The sequence below is a fragment of the Psammomys obesus genome, unplaced genomic scaffold, assembly GCF_907164565.1.
Source record: "Psammomys obesus unplaced genomic scaffold, mPsaObe1.curated_primary_1811, whole genome shotgun sequence".
Classification (NCBI taxonomy): Eukaryota; Metazoa; Chordata; class Mammalia; order Rodentia; family Muridae; genus Psammomys; species Psammomys obesus.
In genome coordinates, this window is record NW_026596109.1 from 2,561,979 (window position 1) to 2,577,929 (window position 15,951).

Below are 15,951 nucleotides of genomic sequence, written 5' to 3' on the forward strand. Positions count from 1 at the left end.
GAACTATTTAGGACTTGCTTACCCTGTCTTGGCAGAGTTCAGCAGTCGACTTGTCCTGCATTTACGCTTGCCCATTTTTGGCAGAATTCTGTCTGTTGTGAAACGAGGGCATTTTATTTTTGCCCAGTGGCTCATTTGCCACATTTGAAGCCATCTCTATATGGAGATTCTTTGATGCTCATCATCTTCTTTGAGGTAGGCTGGGTGCTGCCAGGAGATGACCTGTCTCTTTGTCAAAGAATCTTTAAAATAATAAATATATTTTTAAATGCCATATTCTGTAGGTCTCTGAGGTTTTTGAAGACTTACCTATCTTTATATAATAGACTTGTCTACAGAATTATATCTATCTGTTACACCTAGGGTGTATACTCCTATGATAAATTAGACTAGAGTCTGATATGACTATGAATTAATTAACTAACAATTAACTTGCATTACCTAATATCCTAAACTTATTTTCGATCTGAGTGAGACCATTAACAACTTATAACCATCTGCCAATGACAATTAACATTCATAGCCCCAGAAAACAACCAAAAACCTACTCAACACACTTTAAAGGAAATTGGATGGCGTTCTCATGAAATTTTTTTCTTATTTATTTATTTATTGCTGATTTTTTTGTACACACAGAAATCCTGTTAGGGGGCCCAGAGGAAATTAGGAAAAATGGTTAATTAAGCAAGCATTAACATTTGTGGTCCAGTCTTTGAATGTTGAGAAATTTCAGGCTTAATAGAAGTCCTGTTTGAAACAGTCTAAAATGCTGGACCAACTGAGATTAGTAGCTTTCTTCAAAGCTCTTTAGGGAGCAGGATTTGATGAGAAACAGCAATTGAAGCAGTTGAGGCAGGAACAAGCAGAATGCTGTAATATAGAAGATGCTGGAACAGATGTGTCAATGTCTCAGCATGCTGGAAGGATGAATTCTGCCAGGTTTGATCCAGCATCTCTGGTGTCCAGTCCTTTTGTTCTGAAAACACATGATTTCTCATAAGTATCATTCAGTCCTAAAAGTATAAATATATGAGATGTGCAGGATGAAACTAAACTGTAAACAGATTTTATCTATGCCAATTAAAAGAATAGCATAATAAATTTTGAAGATATTGTAGCCAAGGATTTATTGGCCATGTATTGTTGAAGTTCTGGCTGGAGACATTGTTTTATGTCTCAGTCAGTTTCAAAGTTGTTCCCATGTGAAGGGATCAGCACTTTATGTTACTCATTTTGTGTGGTCTTCTTGATTTCTCTCTTCTTGTGTGTGGCCAAGGTCTTCAGGTGGTCTTCCTCTGTCATTTCTGATTTTTATTAGTTTTGATAGAACCCATAATTTCTCTTCTCCTGTATGAATATATGCAAAACCTCTTCCCCAGCATAACACATTCCCTGTTCTCAATTTTGGACTTAGGACTTTTATATGCTGCTCTGATTCAGCAGTCCTTTCTAAAGTCCACTGTGTCTTAGCAGGCTGCTTATTTCATTTAAACATTTTTAAATTGATAAATTATTATTCAATCTATTTGAGGGAGATATTATATTTCCCTTCTGTTTTATGACCATCTTTTTAAAATTACTGTTAGATATTTTCATAACTGTTTGACCTGTAGGATTATAAATTATATCTGTAACAGGTTTCATGTCATAATGTCTAAAACATTGTTGAATTCCAATGGATATACGTGCTGAAGCACCATCAGCCCCAATTTGCAAGGGCATCTCCCAAACATTCACCATCTCTAACAAATGTGTAATCTTAGGATCATGCTTTCCAGAATTTAAGGCATAAGCCCACTGGAATTCTGAATATGAATCTATGGCGTGATACATATATTTCCATTCTCTTAACTGTAAAATGGAGCACACCACTATAGGACCCTGTTCCAAGACAACACTAAACAGGTTCTGCATTTCTACTTTAGCATATAAATGAAGATTTAGTAATTGAACCTTAACAAAACACACATAATCTCCAGTCTGACCAAGCTGGCCTATAGCTGAAGACTTTTTCTCCAGCATCTCAGTAGGCTGCCATTCTGCAATCTCTTCAAGCCTCTGTGGACTTTTCTCATCTGGAACCACCTCTTTTGGTGTTATTGTAAGTACCAGATTGGATTGCTCTGAAGGCTCTCTATTTTGATTTAAAGATTCCCCCAATCTCTGATTTATGGCCTTCAATTTAGCATCTATTTTTTCAGTCTCTTCTTTCTCCAAGTCTGTCTTATCCTGATCTCTCCCTGAGAGGATATACAAAACTGAAATCAGTGAAAAAATTACTTGTATGCAAAGAGAAACAAACTCAAATGGTATCCAGAAGCACTGTGTCATTTGTCTTCGTCCATTTTCAACATAGAAAATTGTCTTTTTAAGTCTCAAAACCTCTCCCTAAGGACTTTACTTTCTTAGACCCAGCTTCCTTTTCAGACTTTACCAGTTCAGATGCTTGAGGCTTCTCTGTCTGTCTCTGGCTCCTGCTTCCAGAGAGAGGTATTTTTTTCTGTCTCCCTCATTGGATCCTGACCCCTTCCTCACTCTGGGAAGTTACTGGGTTTACAAATATTTGCTCCTCAGACTGGCAAGAACCCCTTCTCCATGGGATTTTGCTTTCTGCCTTGGCTAGCAAAGTCTGGCTTTGAGAAGCTTCCTTGTTGCAGAGCAGGTTGGGGTTTTTTGTTTTGTTTTGTTCTCTACCAAAAGAAACTGTCTCCCTGCGATTTGTATGTATCAAATTTTGTTTTTCTGCAGCCTGCTGAAGGCCTTGCTGCTCTGTGGGGGGTCTGTCTAATCAGGAATCTGCCAGCTCCTAGTTTAGGAACTTCCTTTGCTTTGTTTTTAAGGACAAAACTAAAAACCTGCTTTATAGTTTTACTTTCTATGTAAGTTCTTGCTAGATTACTGTAATATCTGCTCCACGTGGGCACTGTTTGATGTTAATTATTAATATCTAATATTGATTTATCTTTTAGTTAAACAATACTCCATCCTAAACCTCCAAACCCACAGTTTCCTCCAATCAGATTTCCCACATTGTACTTGCTTTTAGTCATATCTTAGGTCCATCTCTCCTTGTGGTTCAAAATGTAAGACCTGGGGTCTCACAGCTCAGGAGTTTAAGATTGCACCCTTCCCAGAAACTCCCCCAGACCAAGACTCGTTGCAAAAGCAAGAGGTTTATTAACCATTGCGCAATGGGGTCACCCCTGCCGGTCAGCAAAGAGTAGCACCGGGAGACAAAGGCCTTTAGGTTTTTAAAAGAAAAATTGCGGGAGATTTGAAGTTGCAGCCTTGGCAATTTAGGATTGGATGAGGAAGCTATAAAGTAAGATAACTGGTTAGTCTTAGGTGCTCAAGCTTGACCAGTCCTGCCAAGTGTGGATGCAGCTGCAATTTAAGGTGGGGTTGGTTAGCTCATCCTTGAAGATTAAGGGCTTCGGACTTTTGGCTGCAGGTCAAAAGCTACTCAGAAGAAGTCTGGGTTCGTTGCTAAGAAATGCTATCTCAAAGACAAAGGTCTGGTCCTTTTTTTTTTTTTTTTTTTTTTTTTTTGCTGAGTGAAGGTCATTGCTTGCTTGCCTTTTTTTATATCTGTCCTCACAGATAGGGTCACATTCCTCCATTCTCTGGAAAGGTACTAAGAGGCTTTAGCTTAACCTGAACCTAAAACTCAAAGCTATAGGCTTTAGAAGACATACAGGTCACAAAGTTAGTCTAACCCTTTCAGTCCAGCATTGTGCTCTAGGTTAATTAAATAATTACTGGTCTCTGTGTGTTGATTTGGGTATACAGCTGGTTTAGGAATAACCACTGTTTAACTAAAAGATAAATCAATATTAAATATTAATAATCAACAACAATAAGCAAAACACCCATAAACAGAATAAAGTTTTTAAAAGAATATTAATATGACAGCCATTATAGTAAACACTGTATTTAATTTGTAGGTTTTTCTTTTCCTTGTAAACTTTTCAGTGTTCTTATAAAATTATTCTATAACTTAGGTAGTATCTATAAAAATGGATACAAATACCCTCTGTTTCTGGTGTTCATGCCTTGTGTTGAGCCCCTCTCCTTGAATGTGGATGAAACCTGTGGCTTGCTTTAACCGTTAGCATATGCCAAAGATGATGAGATGATATACAAGACCGCAGAGCATGGAGCTGTAACTTTGACCCTGCTGGTGAACTCCATTGACTCCTGGTTCTGATGAAGCGAGTTACTATATGGAACGACTTATGTGACAAGGAATTAAAAATGACATCCATTTAGCAAGGTCCTCAGTCTGCCAATCTGTAAGAATGTGAATGTGACCAATAGCCATGTGAACTCGTGAGAAGATCCTATCCGCCTGGAGCTTTATTTAACATCTGAGTGAGACACCAGGAATCATAGGACTGATCGCCGCTCAGAGAGACTAGGGCAGTTAAATGAATTTTTCTTAAGCCTTTAGCCAATGAGTGATGTTTTAAGCTATTTGATTTGTGGTGATATTGTTATACAATAATAGATTACTATGAATGAAGGTTCCTGGGAACAAACTGCTATTTGCTGAGGCTGATTGACTCATTGGAACTGACACTGTGGGGACATTGGAATGTTGTAGGTCCAAAGGTTAGTTACCTTACCTTGGGCTAGTTCTAGCCCTCCAGAACAGCCATTCCTTGCTCCTCACTGTATCAGAACTAACATCTGGGGGCTAATAGATAGAAACCTTTTGTAATCTATTAACTTAGCTGCCACTAGCTTCCACCAACACAAAAGCTAAGATAGCATTGATATGTATAAGAAAATTTCCCCCATCTCACTGTACCCGCCTCTCTGTTGTACCCTCCACTGTATATTTTAGATGTGCCTTGATTCATGACTTTCTTTGTTCTGTAAATCCATGAAACTTCTTTCATGTTGGAACATAGGATTCAGGGCAACCTAAATCTGTGTTCCTAGGCCATGGTCACTGAAAATAGCTTCAGAATAAACTCTCTCTTATTCCCTTTAAAACAAGAGCTCTGATTTCTGCGTTGATGTTACTGACACAAGAAAGTATAGGAATACTCCATTTTGTTGTTTTCCAATAATCAAGTCTGTTAAGGCTGATAATTTAATCAACTATTTTTAGAGGGCCTCACTTCATCCTTTATGAAAGTATATTAAGGCTTATATAATGGAGATGACCCATGAATGGAAGGGGCATGAGGAAAACCCTCATTACTTCACTGATGGGATTACCCATTGCCCAAATCACAGAGTCTATTGAAAGGAGGTCACTTCTATGAAGAAACATCTACTCCTTCTGCCAGATGTGACAGCTGAGACTGTCACTACATAGGGATGGCCCTGCTTAGTGCTAGTCTTCAAGAACACACAGTCATGCCAATCAATTTTTCTGTTACTTCCAAGACATTATAAGGAGTGTAGACCCCACAGCTAGTAGACTTCCTATAGTCTGTCATACTCAAATCATCTTGACTCCAAGCCCCCTCCTTCCTTTCTTCCTTCTTTCCTTTCTTCCTTTCTCTATCTCTCTTTCTTTTTTTTCTCTCTCTCTCTTTCTCCCCCAGATGTTTTTTTGTTTTGTAGGTCAATCTAGAAAGTCTCTAACCTAAATGTTCTTTTAACTAAGTGAAGGTTGTATAAGGGCCAAAGGTAACCTGTAAGCTGCCCTGGCCCAAGGACAGATAACTTTCTGGAATGCTGGGGGTTGATGTTCATGTAAGATAACCAACCCTGTGTTTTCACTTCAACACACAGGTTGGTCGCCCCAACTGTACGGGATGTTCTGGATCACATATAGGCGAGAGATACGCAGGCAGGATGTATGCTTTTCCCCACAGGACAAATTTGGAAAGGACTTAGCCTTGTGGGTTTGGTCTTTATAGGAATCTGACTGACCTAATTCAGCACCATTTTCTGGGAATCCTGGGTATGGACCTGACCAGTGTCCATCTTCCTGGCCAGTACTAAATAAAGCTTGCTTGCATTGGACAATCATGGACTTGGTCTTTCCTTGCAATTTTCAGGTTTAATTGTAGCTTCAACCTACTAAATAGAGTGCACTCTTAGTTGTCTTATCCCAAGAAAGTGAGGGAAAAATGAGCTTCCATTCTTTTGTGATGACTCCTCAGCAAGCAGAAGTCATTTGATTTGTTGCTTAGGTTACGGGACCACATGAGCAGCCAAAGCAAGATGAAAACAAGGGCACTCCCAATTTTCTGGTTATTGTGGAAGTTGCCTTCTCCTCAAGAAAAACAAGGCTCCTAACTCAAAATCCTGCACGGAATTTTTATTTTAGGAAATAAAAGGACAAGAGCATCGAGGTTTGCGCGTTCTAATTCTAGTTTAAAGTCTAGATGTTGGTGAGATCAACGTGCCAGTGACCCTGGGCCTGTACCAATTACTACCCAAGTACAAGGGGAGGAGAGTGTCAAACGTCAAGATACGTGAAAACACAACCAAATATAGACATTACAATTTTTCTCCTCAGTGCTGGGACTCAAGTCTGACTTTGAGCATACTAAAAAAGTGCTCTGCCACTGGGCCACATTCCTCAACCCAATGTCAAAATTTGCATTTCACAGCTTTTAGAAATAATGAATATTGTTTACTACTGTGATCCTTGTCTTTATGCTTTCTTCTTCCCCTTTCAGATGCATTGACCATACCCAAATGCCTAAACCAAATACAAGTTTGATTTTTTTTCCCTATAAAGCTATGATTTTTTTTACAGTGGTTCTATCCTTCCTCCTTCCCCCTTTTTCATTTTCTCTAATAATCCTGTATTATGCCTCCCACTCAATAGCAGAGAAAGACAGCCCAATGACTTCCTCTCCCAACGTACTTACAGGAAAGAATAGAAACAACTCAACTCCAGCCGGGCCAGCACAAAAGCCAGGAAGCTTTTCCTGGATTTAGGAGTCCTGTGCAGGCAGCGTAGGTGCTTCCCGGCAATTTGGTTTTATTATTTTTGATTCTGCTCTTGCTGCAATTGTCTGACGTTGGCGATATTCAGTAACTGTTGCCAAGTTTAATTCCAGTGCGGTTGTTTGGAGGGTCTGAATGGCCACGGGAGAACGTTTTATGAAACTCCTTGTTTGGTGCATTGGCAATTTGCTCAGGAAATGTGAGTCAGGATCCCTAGCCTCAGAAAAATAGCTTGATTTATCCCCTCTTAAACCAAGGCAAGCCCACAAATATGACCCTACCTTGGTACAACACCCCCAGGGAACACTGCAAAATGCAGTGTTTGTTTTAGGAAATACTTAAGGTAATTTAAAAAAAAAAATCTCAAACCCTGGGACAAATGGCTGAGGTGCCTATTTAACATATCAAAGTGGACCTGGCTGCTAGGTTCTCCCAGCATCCCTCAGTCCCTACCTGTTACAGAGCCCTCCTGGTGGCTCCCTACCCTAAACCTCTCCAGATCAGGGTCTGGCTGCCCTTCCCTCCAGCTGCCCCTCCCTATATAATCCAACCATTTTGGTTACCAGTTTTTTAAATATACTCTCTTTTGGGCTTTCTGGCTGCTGCACCTGGTCGCCTCCCCCTCTTTGTCCCCTCTCGTCCCCTCCCATGCTCCCGTCTTTTCCCCTCTCTCGCTCCGCTCTTCTTTCTCCTCCTTGTCTAGTCAAATGGCTCAGGGTCACGTCCACTCTGGATTCTCCCAGATGTCCCTGTCTCTGGTTATGCTCTCCATTTATCTGTAAACTTCCTCCTCCAGCTTACCTAGGAACAGTCATGTCCTTTCCTTTTTATTTCTTGTTATTTTCATTCCATTCTAGACAGTAAGCAGATACATTTTAAAGATTAATCACTAGCATCTATCCATGTATTCAGACAATGTAATATGTCAACCATAATTCTATGGATTAGGTTAAATAAAAAGTTTTACAAGTCCAAGGAATATAGGAAGGAAATAATAACATGATTGGCAGACAGACATGGCAGTAGCTGAAAGCAGTAGCTGAACAGTTTCCTGAACTGAGTGGTATATGGACAGCTGATGTTTCCAGAAACAGTGTCTGATTAAAACACCCTAGGATTTGTCTCCAGCAGAGACAATCAGAGACAAATTCGGTCTTGCTGCTGAGCAGATCTGTCCTGTAAGCAACTTCCCAAAGCTCTTGAACCACCACCCTCATTTGTAGTATAAGAAAAAAATCCCATTGTAAAGTTCTTCACAGAAACTAAGATGCTAGATTTCAGTCTAGCATATGTATAGTATGTAAAGAGTATAGCTCGTGCTCATGAAAAGGCACACCCTAAATGAATCTTTGTTATCTGTGTCTCCTGGCTCTTATTTATTGCCATTTATCTTAACATAAAAATCTTGAAGCCATGAAGCAAGCCATCAGTTCTCCTGATCAACGATGGTGTCAGAAAATGCTGGTACCTCTGAGAGACAAAAAATCTCCAGAATTGGGCCTTGTTTTAGGGTTCAGGATATTGGACTGTCGCATTGCATATATTGCAACGGGGACTTGATTTTTAAAAAGCAACCACAAAAACAAGTATGAGGTTAACTGCACTGTGTTTCCTCTCCCCCAAAAAACCATCTTTCCTCTTTCTTAACACATGTTTGAATGTTATGTGGTTGTTTTTACAATCAAAAGGCTGTGATTCAAGTTCAGTACAGTTCGGCATACTCATTTTTTTTTTCTCTTGCAGGACTTGATTTGTATCTGTTGGTTCTCAGAATAAGCATGGAGAAGGCAAAGTTTCTAAACTTGCATTTACTCATTCACAGTAACACTCTGTTAAGCACCTATATAAGAAAACATAGAATCTTGGGAAATCAAACAGAAGTAGTTACTGTCCACAAGGAACTTACAATTCTGGACTGAGGCAGGGTTAAACAGATAAAAAAAAATTTTTAAATAAAAATGGGATCTATTCAGTTCCTTTACACGATGGAGGATGAGTAAGTCAACAACCATGATCTGCTCACTAGGGAGGCAGAAAATGAGAGAGTTGTTCAATCCAGGAAGCTCAGTAATCCCAGAGTTGTTCAATCCAGGAAGCTCAGTAATCCCGACATGGTACTGAAGGTCTGGAAAGTCCCTGCAGAGTATTGAGTCTGTGTTGAAATGCTAAAGAAGATGGAGTCTGATGCCCACAGAGGAGCACAGCAGAGGAGCACAGCAGAGGACAGGACAACATCCGTGCTGCTGTTTCTGTGAAGCTGACAGCCATACTGAGGCAAGGTGCAGAGAAATGTTTAACAGTCAGTTTTCAAGAACAAATCTGGTACCAGGGATGGTTCATCAGTTAAAAGCACCAGCTGTTCTTCCAGAGGACCTGGCTCTGATTCTCAGTATCCTTATGGCAGCTCACAACCATCTGTACCTCCAGTAGCAAAGGATCCAGCACCCTCTTCTGGTCTCTGATGGTACCAGCCAGGCACACGAATCCAGACATGGAAGCAAAACACTCACATACATAAAATAAAAGAATAATAAAACAAATCTGAAAGGTAATATTTATGTGCATGTGTACCATATTTTACTAATTTAAAGTATGAATAACCTGCAATTTACAAATAATTATGCAAATTACAAAATCATTATGATTAATTGCTTTTACATGGTGATTTAGTTTACTCTTGATGAACTTTAGTATCTGTGGCCAATGCGTGGTTGCAAACGACAGAAGTATGAATGCTGGTTGACATTTTTATTTAACTTAAAGAGTAGGATGAAAGCAATATAGAAAGAAGAAAGGTAGGAATTCACATCTGTCTGTATGGGAGTCTTCTTCACTGACTGCTGCGAAATATGAAAAACAACAACAACAAATTTGTTTCTTTAATACTAGAAAAATGTCTTTAGTTTTTTTTTTGTTCTGCTCACAATTTAATTGCAATATGCACAAATGCACACACACACAGACATACACACATATTCTCTCTCACACACACACAGACACACACATACACAGAGAAAAACACACATAAAGACACACACACACTCGCACACTTTTTTTTTTAGATTATTTAAAAAGAAGCTTTAGAGAGAGGGAAGGTAGAGAGAGAGAGGCTTGGCCTCACAGTAGGCAGGACCATGTTTATTCACAGTAAGGGGGTTATTTTTAGCAAACACATGTGTGAATGACCAAAATGCCTACAGAGGAAGATGGGATGCAGCCTGGTAATGGGATGGAAATGAATTTCGTAGTCCACATGCAAAGCTGGTAGGTGTTTTTCAACTATCACTTTAAACTCACATTATTAACCTTTTATTTTCTTAAGATTTATTTACTTTTTTATTTCATGTGTATGAGTGTTTTGCCTGAATGCATGTCTGTACTCCATACGTATGCAGGTGCCGGATCTTCTGAAACTGGATTATAGAAGATTGTTAGCTGCCATGAGGGTGCTGGGAACTGAACCTTGTCTAAATCCTGAGATTTGTGAGGGAAAAACCAGTTCCACAATTTTGAGTCAATTTGAAGCAAGCTTTAAATAAATACTGACCAGGATGGACTCTAGTCAGATCCACTTTGGGATCCCAGGGAGTGGCCACGATTCATGTTTTCTAGGGGCTTAAAAAGGCAAAACACACAGTTTATTGCATTTCCCATCAGGTTCAACCAGGGACAGGCATACATCCTTGTAGGTATGACGTTCTTGTGGAATGTAAACAACATTTACCCTTGTTCTTTCAAATGCTGATTTCTCTACCGCACTATCTGGTTCAATCTGGACACTGCATTGTGATGTTTATTCTAAGCATCACCTGTCTCAAATTTGTGTAAACATGCCACCATTTGTTCTCTGTATTGTCAATAAAATACCTAGCCAATGCTGAGTAATGGAGAGAATAGGGTGGGACATCCTGGTCCAGAGGAGAGGACAAGGAAGTAAGTGGGAGGAGTAGGAGAGCAGAGATCAGCAAGAGAGGACTTGGAACCATGGGGAACCATGAACCAGACCAAAGATGACTAAAAGCAAGTATAATGTGGGAAGTCTGACTGGGAGGAAGCTATGCAGGCTTAGAGGTTTAGGATGGAGTAATCATTGCCCAGCATTGTGTTCTAGGTTAACTAAATAAATCCTAGTTTCTGTGTGGTGATTTGGGTATACAGCTGGTTTAGGAATAACCGCTGTTTAACTAAAAGCTAAATAATGAATATTAATATTCAGCAACACATCCTGACATACTTTCTGCCTACATGTGATTGAACATATCCAGTGTAATTGGTTCAACTCTGAATGAAAATATGTGGCTTTCTTATTTCCCAAGAACTACAATTCCCAGCATCCCAGATTTGTCAAGCATTGTCCTTGGGAAAATGGGGCTTACAGGTTGACTTTGGCTCTTACATTCCCTTGTCCCCATACCCCCGGACTGTATCCTGAATTAAATCCTTGACTCTGTGATGGGTACCTGTTTACATTGGAATCTAATAACCATCAACTTACTGGTGACCAGACAGAAATTATCAATTTAAGACATCAGTGATGCAAGAGCCAACAGTAATTAGCAGAAGCAGAAGGGCCAAAGGTCCTGTGATGGCTGACATCAGAGTGACTCTCTAGAAGGAGTCTTGAAATGGACAGAGTACCAGTCATTTCTTTCATCTCAGATCCCCCTCTTGCAGTGTGTCTTTTAGTATAGCCAGGAATGCTTTGTATAGAAACAATTTTTTTTTCTTCAAGTCATTCAGTACCTCTTTGTTCTACATAAAGCAGACCAACTGCCCTGTCTTCTTGTAGAACTATTTCAGCTAATGAATCTACCTGTTGATAAATCTGAGCTCAACTTTCACAGTATATCATTTTTTGTCCCCTACGCAGGGAGTTTCCTTTTAATCCAGCATTTCAGTCTTTGCAAGGGGGTAAGGGACTACAAATTCTCTTTGTAACTACTTCCAGCTGAAGCTAGGGTGTTGTCAGGGCCCAGGAAGACAAAGACAAGCCAAAGGCTGGAAAATGTGCATTTATCAGAAGCATCTGGGTGGCTAACTCAGCGAAAGGGACAGGGAGCAGCCACACCAGCTGGAGTGGTTCGCAGCAGCTTTCAGGGTCTTCCAGGACGGCGTCTGTCAGCCTGGTGGAAGCCTGCTGCTGAGGCATATGTAGACTAGGAACAGAAGTTAAAGTTTAGAAACTTAAAAGAAAAATCTCACATGTGTACTGTTCTGGCCCCAAGACCTAGTAATTTGGGGGATGGGAAGAGTGCCAAAACCAGAAGAGAAAGATCCCATCCTCAGAAATTAACAGGTGGGAAAACCTAGGCTGTACTTATCTAGAGCTCAGTTGGCCTGTGGCAAGTGAATCCAAGCCTTATGATTCTCTTGGCTCCCTGAAGTTTACAGGAATTTTTTAGTTTACAAAAAAGATAAAAGTTGGGGCTAGAGAGATGGCTCAGAGGTTAAGAGCACTGTCTGTCCTTCCAAAGGTCCTGAGTTCAATTCCTAGCAACGACATGGTAGTTCACAATGATCTATAATAAGATCTGGTGTGCAGGCACACATGCAGGCAGAGCACTGTATACATAAAAAATATGTAATTATATTTACATATTTTTACAAATATTTACATATATTTACAAATATGTAAATATAATTACATATTTCACATATATGAAATTTCATATATATGAAATTAAAAAGATAAAAGTTTTAGATATATTAGTATTCTGTACTGAAATCCATATTGTAAAACAGCTGGCATAAACTCAGACCTTTGAGTTCTAGCAAAAACTAAAGCTTTTTGGGTTAAAAAAACAACAAACATGGAGGGCTGGAGAGGTGGATCAGAGGTTAAGAGCACTGGCTGCTCTTCCAGCGGTCCTGAGTTCAGTCTCCAGCAACCACATGGTGGCTCACAACCATCCATAACGAGATCTGGTGGCCTTTTTTGGCGTGCAAGCAGAATACTGTATACAAAATAAATAAATAATTTTAAAAAACCATGAACATACTTCTTCTGTCTAGAGAAATGCCTATATAGATGGGACAGAGATGGTTTATAGCCCAATGAGAAGCATCTTTAAGTCTATATTTAGACATCCAAGGGGAATTTTAAATCTTGAACTTGTGAATGAATCGCAAGTATTCAGTATTCTACCAGCTTATCAGAACTCCATTGGTTCATGTCAAAACTCTGAACCTTTGAAATCTTAGTATAACAATAGCATAGAAAGTGGGAAGGTTGTGGTAGACGCTGAGCCAGCTGGGGCTAGGTTGAGACAGCATGTGTGTGCATGGGTATGAACTGGGTTATTGAAGTAAAAATGTCCAGAAAAATCCATGGAGGTTCTGTGGTGGAGATGCAAGGAGACGAAATGACATGAATCGTTTGGGAATTGATGGAAGAAAAACTCTTCTTCCCTATGTGGAACTTGTCTGCATCATTCTGACTTAGGCGTGGAGAATCCTGACTCCACCAGGGACCAGGTCACCAAGGACACTGCAGAGACTAGAAAGAAATACAAAGTTGGTGTCAAGTGTGCTACTGTCACTCCCGATGAAAGGAGGAGTTCAAGCTAAAACAAATGTGGAAATCACCAAATGGCACCATCAGAAACATTCTGGGTGACACTGTCTCCAGGGAAGCTATGGTCTGTCAAAACATCCCCTGCTGGTGTCAGGCTGGGTGAAACCCATCCTCATTGGTCATCACCAAGCAACTGCTTTTGTTGTTCCTGGGCCTGGAAAAGTAGAGGTAACCTACACACCACAAGATGGACGTCAAAAGCTGACATACATGGTGCAGCTTTGAAGGTGGTGGGGTGGCCATGGGCATGTACAACCGGGACGAGTCAGTTGAAGACTTTGCACATAGTTCCTTCCAAATGGCTGGTCAAGGGGCTGGCCTTTGTACCTCAGCATCAAAAACACGATTATGCGGAAGCATGCTTCAAAGACATCTTTCAGGCAGTACAAATCCCAGCTTGAAGCTCAGAAGATCTGGGACGAGCGCAGGCTCATTGATGACATGGTGGCCCAGGATGAAATCAGAGGGAGGCTTCATCTGGGCCTGCAAAACCTATGATGGTGATGTACAGTCAGACTCTATTGCCCAAGGTTATGGCTCCCTGGCGTGGTGACCAGGGTGCCGATTTGTCCGGATGGAAGACGGTCGAAGCAGAGGCTGCCCATGGCACTGTCACACGTCTCTACCACATGTACCAGAAAGAGCAGGAGACATCCGCCAGCCCCACTGCTTTCATTTTCACCTGGCCTTGAGGCTTAGCCCAAGCTTGATAACAATGCTGAGCTCAGGTTCCTTGCAAAGGCTCTGCAGGAAGTCTGCATTGAGACCATTGCGGCTGGCTTTACGGCTAAGGACTTGGCTGCTTGCATTAAAGGTTACCCCGTGTACAGCATTCCGGCTGCTTGAATACATCTGAGTTCACGGACAAACCTGGAGAAAACTTGAAGGCCAAACCTGCTCAGGCCAAGCTTTAAGGTCAAGACTGGGCTTAGGACAAGTCTTAGTGGTAACCAGGTCCACAGGTTTACAGATTTTTTAATAACACCCACCAAGGATAAAACAAAAATTACTTTGTAATTTGTTTAGAAGACAAAGTTGAACTTTTCTGTACATTTATAGCCTTTTTCTTTTTTCATACAGTTATTGCCACCTTAGTGAATATGGTGGGAAGTTTTAAAAGTTTTTTGGTTTTTTTTTTTTTTCTAATTTTATTTTATTTATTATGTGGTAGCAGTTAGGAGTTACGTTAGTACCCATTCGCATTATCTGTCATTTTTTTCCTTTATTCTAATATAAACGACTAAAATCAGAAGTGCTCCACTTCTGTAAACTTCTGTAAACTTCTTGTAAACAATAGCTACAGTATGGTTTCCTATAAGGGTGAAAAAGAAACTCACTTCCACTGTTGTCGGGGAGTGTGAGCAACAGGGGCTTTCGTGTGCAGGTGTTGAGCCGTGTGTGGAGAGCTGTATAGTGAGTTCACACAGGACTGGAACAGGTAAGATGCGTGTAGTTAAAATTCATGGCAGCCATCTTTGGAGATGGCATCTACGTGTCCAATACACTAATATATTTTAAGGCCACTGGAGAATTCCAGATCTGGAATAAATACAGAGCGGAGGTTTATCCTCTTTGATTTCTCCTCCTCCTGGGCCCTGTCCTATTCCCTAGACAGCACACTTCATCCGTGGGCAATAATGGGAGCTGCATGTTTTGGATTTCTGCTGGCCTGCTGCATCTCTTTTATAGAAATGTGACTTTTAGAAGTTGATACTAAACACTATTCCAGTCCAGTCCTTCTTAACTGTTAATTTTAATTAAAATCAAGTACTAATGACTCTTCAAAAAGCAATTGCATAGAAGAAAGAAAATAAATATGAAACATTTTCTATTATTCATATATCTTAAATTATTTTTTAAAGATAGATTTATTTATTTCACATGTATAAGAGCTCTAGCTGCATGTACACCTGCATGCCAGAAGAGGGCATCAGATCCCAGTATAGACTGTTGTGAACAGAGAGGCAGGTATAGTGAGATGGGAGAAACTTTCCTATAAGCCTCAATCCTCTCTTAGCTTTTGTGTTGGTGGAAGCTAGTGGCAGCTAAGTTAATAGATTCCAAAAGGAATCTATGAGCTACCGGATGTTAGGTCTGATACAGTGGTGAGCAAGGAATGGCTGTTCTGGAGGACTAGAACTAGCTCAAGATAAGGTCACTAACCTTTGGACCTCCAAAATTCCGATCTCCCCATAGTGTCAGCTCCAATGGGTCAATCAGCCTCAGCGGACTCCGCTTCATTCCAGGAGTTCTCTGTTCCCAAAAGGTAGTCAGCCCCAAAGGGCCCATATTCCCAGGACCTTGCTCTGTCTATTTGTGCCAATTAGCCAATTGTGTTTGGTGTGAAGTCAGTTCCTAACACTGGGATGAAACAGAAACACCACTTTCTCAGGTATGACAGACAGAGGCCATCTTGGCCTGCTAACCTGTTTTGTGTTCTGGTGCACACATTCTATTTT

General features: G+C 40.5%; 1 pseudogene; it reads left to right on the forward strand.

The window, feature by feature from the left end:
- The first annotated feature begins 13,229 nt into the window (after window positions 1–13,229).
- Window positions 13,230–14,406, forward strand: LOC129692538 (isocitrate dehydrogenase [NADP] cytoplasmic-like; annotated as a pseudogene).
- The last annotated feature ends 1,545 nt before the right edge of the window (window positions 14,407–15,951 follow it).